Here is a 5,494-nt window from a genome sequence, read left to right as displayed (position 1 = left end):
CCAGGAGCATTGTGGGCAAGAAGGTGTTCAGAACCATTGGCTTGAAGTCTCTTTGAAACTCAATTGTCATAGTGATAGCTGGTATCCCACCATTAGTGTATTCAACAAAAGAATTGCTCATGTTTATGGTAAATGTACTGAAGGTGTTAATTGAGTTGATTACCTCATGAATTATCTTTACTTGATCAGATCTTATTGAGATAAGCTGAAGGCTAATGTTACAAATTTGAGTGTCGAATGGGTAGTTTATCCAGTTGTAGGCACAAATATAGTCAATGGTCAACTTTTGATTCTTGAGAATCTTTACATTGTTGCCAGGATATATGAAGGTGTTCCTCTTGTCAATATATTCGGAGAAAAATATAGCACTGTCATTTAATGACAGTTGTAGCAGAGCTTTTGAATCTGATGGCATTAGGGCAGTTTCCTCAAAGAATTTTGTAGGATAGAGGGAGAAATTTGGAATCCAAATATTTCTCCACTCATTATTTTGAACTGCATTTTCTTTTTCTTGTAAGTTACGAAACAGTAACCGAGAATCCACCCATTCAACTTGTAATTCAAATTGTATTGTGAAGTAAGATTCCATGTCATCAACTTTTAGGATATTAATTAGATTAATGGTCACTTCAAGATCCAGTTTTTCATAATCAGATGCTACTGGCACAAATGGATTATAACCTTTAGGAATGTGAAGTAGGTTACAGTCAATTTCATCCTCTCCATTAGCACAATCAGACAGCTGATTACAGTGTGCAAATCTGTCTAAGCATATACCATCATCACAGCTAAAGTCTGATTTCTGAAATATATTTTGAAATTTAACATTAACATTTAAGAGACATTATATAACTCGCAGATATTCTAAGATCTTAAATATTTCTGATTTTACACAACAATTACCTCACATGCGTTGATGTTCAAATCTATCAATTCTTTTGTGCTTACATCCTCCCAACTTTGAAGTCCAATTGGCAAGTTTGTAGAGCTCATGGAAAGTAAAGACTTAAATTGAATATCCTTCATTTCCCAAGTTTCTCCTACTCTAACAATCCTATGTCCACTGGGGCTGAGCAGCTTAAAATCCTCATCTGGGTCAGAATTGCCAAACTTAACTATAAATTCAGGATCAGCTTTGTTAAGATATCTCAGGGTTTGTTTCACTTGAGCTTGATTGTGAAGAGTAAATGTTGGAACTTGTTCAAAATAACATGATGTAAACATATTTTCATTACAAGGTCTATCTTCAATGTGTACCAAATCTCCTGAGAAAACTATACAGGATGAATCTTTTCCTATACTTGGATATCCCTCTTTAAATTGTAAATCAGTCTGACTCAGGTTTATATTTCCTACAGCAACATAAGTGCTATTTGTGTTATCTTTTAGAATAAAACCAGTCCAATAATTGTTTCCAGCGTTTTCTTTAATCTCTGGAAACATTTTCTTGAGGGTGTCATTGTAAACATGGATAGTGGATTGGAATGCCTTACAGACTGTATCAGAGGATTTAAAATCTCTTCTTACAGGTAAGATTGCTGTAGTTGGTCCAATTATGCCATTAATTGCAGGCCTTCCACTTGAGGTTAAAAACTTAGGACAATAAGTATCCAGAGGTTGAGTTTCAACAATATATCCTCTTAGATCTGGAGTAAATTGTTTCCATTGTAGAAGATTGCCATCTCTTTGTTCAATTGGTTTGCAAGAAGTGAAATTATTCATTTCATTGTCTAAAAAAGGTATCATAAAATATTTTTAGTAGCAAAGCTACACAATAATTCACTTTGTCTTTAGAAGCAAAGCTACTCTATAATTCTCTTTGTCAGTCCCTCCATAACACTATGAGGGAAACATTATTTTCTCAGCTCCTATTCAAGATAGTCAGCTGAAATTCTTAGTAAAGATTCTTATGACTTATGCCCATCTAATCTATACTTTGTTTTGTACATCTTTATTATTTTGGGATCTTAGACAAAGTAGCTTCGGACAAAGTAGCCTCCTAAGGAAAGTAGCCTCTTCTGTTAATAAAGGTCATGCCTGCCTAGCTGGAGGCGCTCGGCCCCCTAGCCTATAACCTAACCTAACCAAAAAATTGTAAAAACAGTAATAAAATTGTAAAAATCTATCAACCACTTTTTGCAAAATCCACGAAATTCTAAACCACATATGTATAATCATATATATATATATACATATGACATTTTTCTTAAATAGATGTTCTGAGGCTAGCATAGGTTAGGTTAGGTTAAAGGCTAGGAGGCTGAGCGCCCAGGGCTAGGTAGGCCATATTGGAGACTATTTTTCTTAGGAAGCTACTTTTCTTAAGTAAATGTCCTGAAGCTACTTTGTCCGAAGCTACTTTGTCTGAAGCTACTTTGTCCGAAGCTACTTTGTCCAAGATCCTTATTTTGGGGCTAGATTGATTCCTAGATTTTCAAGTTTACGTGATTTTCTCAATTCCTTTTCAAGACAGAGGGCTGAAATTTTCAGGGATTAATTGATTTTCCCCAAGCTTTTTTTAAGATTTGTTAATTACTTGAGGCGCTAGATAAATTCCTAGATTTTTAGGTTTTTAAGATTTTCTTGATTCCTATTCAGGATTGATGACTGTAATTATTAGCGATTGAATATGCTCATATTCTTCATATTTCCATCAGGTGTCATTAAGAGTTGTCAATTAATTGCAAAGCTAGATAGATTTTTCATCATTTTAAGGTTGTGTGATTTTAAAGGTTTGGTGGTTTCCCTGTTTTATCAAGTATAAAGTTTATTGTATGACATTGCCCTATGGTAACTTTTTTCCTGATATCCATTCATAATTTATGAGCTTCGCTACTTATGAATGTTGTAATCCTTGTTTTTATATTGTTAGTAACATTTAGGAAGTAATGAAATAGGATTAATTAAAATTATTTGAGTTTTTTAAAGATTTTTTTTTGTGTAGCCAGATAAAATCAGTGTATTGAAGAAGAAAAATTGTCATTTTTGGAATAAAAATCCAAAATAACTAAGAACATTTAAGAGGATTTTAAAATTTAGACTGATAATAACTTTAGAGATAATGAACTTACTTTTCATCCTAAAATCCCAAAGGTTTATATCTGAAATTTTGCCAACACTCTGAATCATCATACCATTACCAATAAGAGATTTTTTCTGACCAACATAATCAACCTGTACATTCATTTCAGCAACACTCTCACCATCACTATGCACAATTATACCCTTAATTTCTTTTCCATTAAAAAAATTATGTATATTTATAAATAATAGAAGCAGTTGGCTAATACACTTCAAGGTGCCATTTGTTTTTATTTAAATTTTTTTTATACAAGGATTCATAAACATTTGTTGCATAAAAGGCTGGAAGTTTTAGAGACCTTATTGGATCTTAACAGACAACCACTCAACAGGATGTCTTTTTATCTTTACAGCAATATTGCATGATGATTTTTTTTATAAATGTTCTGTTTTAATCATCACATTTTATCATTATGATGTTATTATTGGTATTTGTGCATCCCTGATCACAATAAGCTTTGGTCCAGGAAACTCTAAAATAAATAATGTATTAAAAAATTTAAAATCATATTTTTTAAAAATATCTTATTGTTTTATTATAAATTATTTTACCTACTGCCATACAGAAACTGTGCCATTCATGAGGTGTTACAGGCAAATCAATATGTCCTCCCTAAGAATAAATCTGTATTGGTATATAAAACAACCATCATATAATCATAACTGATAGTAAAATCAGGAAGAAATGTTGAACTATCCTCTAATATAATAGTCAAAACATTCAGCTTAAGATGAACATACAGCAACTAGGTATATTAGAGATCTTACAGATATTTTGCAGGTGGCTTTGTCCCTAGCTTTCTTTCAGCAAAGAACAATGTCAGTCCAAAGGTTGGAGATAATTTGTACAGACGAACAAGCACGAACTTAGAGAGACATCATATTTTGCTTTATAAAATACTATCAGCGACGCCCCTAGAGGCCTTAAGTGGCACTTTAAATGTTTTTTTTGATTTCGTGTCTATGAATATTAAAAAATTTGTGTCTATATTTCATTCAAGTCCTTAGAATATTTTTAAGAATTTAGATTTTTTGTTATATATCTTATTTAAAAGATTATATAAAGGGATTACCTTATATCTGAATATTCCTACATAATATTTTTTATAGGCCTCATCTTCATCAAGTTTCAATAGAAACAGTGGATCCATACTGGTTTTAATATTCATTTTTATTAATGAAGCTTTTCAACATTTAGGTGTTGTTCCAACGTGACACGTCCTACCAGATTAAGATGATTTTCTTTGCTACAAATTAGGTCAGAAATCAAATTTAGGAATAGATGTATTTGTCAGACTAATACCTCCCTGGTTCTTCAGTGACCCCTATTATGCAGAATGTTTAACTTAGAATCAAAGGTTGAATTACATGGTCACTGGTCAATAAGGGTACAGCCTTTTCCAGGGATATAGGGATGGGACAATTAATCTAATATTTACTTTTTTGGCTCTCTTGGACTTTGAGTACTGGAACAAATGCAACTTTTCTTATTTTGGCTAATTTGAAATACATTCGGGACTTGCATGCAAAATGCCACAAAATTAGTTTTGCTGCTAACAGACAAACCCAATGAAACTAATAAACAATCTGAACAATGAGCTATAAATCTATCAATAACTTTGTCAATAGCAGTTTACAATCAATTATATTATATTCATCTGGGACTTATTTTAAAGTCAGCTAAAATTTTAATAAATAGATGTTTTTATGGATTATATGTTATCTAGAAGCGTAAACAGTTTTTTTCTTCTATAATTTTAACTGTTGTATTCTTTGATTAAGAATAAGTATTATTGACAAATATTTTGTTTTAGTCTATAATATATTAAATGATATATAATACATTAAATCACATCTGATTTAAAAAAAAAATGAATAAAATTATTAATTGATTATGGTTAAATAAATAAGATCCTGAGTATTGATCTTTTTCCAAATCCTTCAACCATAAACCTAAACGGATTTAAAATTACAATTTAAATCTCTTGAAGACGACATCATAAACATTACAACTAAACTTGGTATAACTTTAGAACAATAAAATCAAAATTGTCATATACGTCTAAAAAATATTTATGTTAAACTGTTTTTAAACTATTTTTGAATGGGGGGTCAAAAATATACTAGGACACCTATAGAATCAGACTGCAGAGCCCAAATTTGAATTAAGTCCCCAATAAACTTTTTTTGGGGGATTTAAAAATTAATTTTTACTGTTGCTCTGGTCATTTTTACCAGATCAAAAGGTCTTTTTTTCAGGGAGTAAGGGAGGGGACAATGGTCAGTTAATTCAATTTTATAGTTGTGACCCTTTAAGGTTGAAAACCCAGATATTTCCAGATAAAACAAGTATTTGCAATATAGCAACCTTTAGTGGAAATTTTTGACTTTTTGAATTGTTTTTAATTCGAAA

General features: G+C 31.3%; 1 long non-coding RNA gene across 1 annotated transcript; it reads right to left on the bottom strand.

Moving 5' to 3' along the window:
• Window positions 1–3,523: 3,523 nt before the first annotated feature.
• LOC145323437 (uncharacterized) lies at window positions 3,524–4,236 on the bottom strand. The gene is made up of 3 exons (XR_013880979.1): window positions 4,155–4,236; window positions 3,634–3,694; window positions 3,524–3,554 (listed from the first exon to the last, which is right to left on the bottom strand). It is a non-coding gene; the product is annotated as an uncharacterized LOC145323437 (long non-coding RNA).
• Window positions 4,237–5,494: the final 1,258 nt, after the last annotated feature.

This window comes from Acartia tonsa, chromosome 6 (assembly GCF_053477335.1).
Source record: "Acartia tonsa isolate MP-2025a chromosome 6, ASM5347733v1, whole genome shotgun sequence".
Lineage (NCBI taxonomy): Eukaryota > Metazoa > Arthropoda > Copepoda > Calanoida > Acartiidae > Acartia > Acartia tonsa.
Note: the sequence above shows the minus strand (reverse complement) of the source record. Positions and strands in the feature narration are given on the sequence as shown.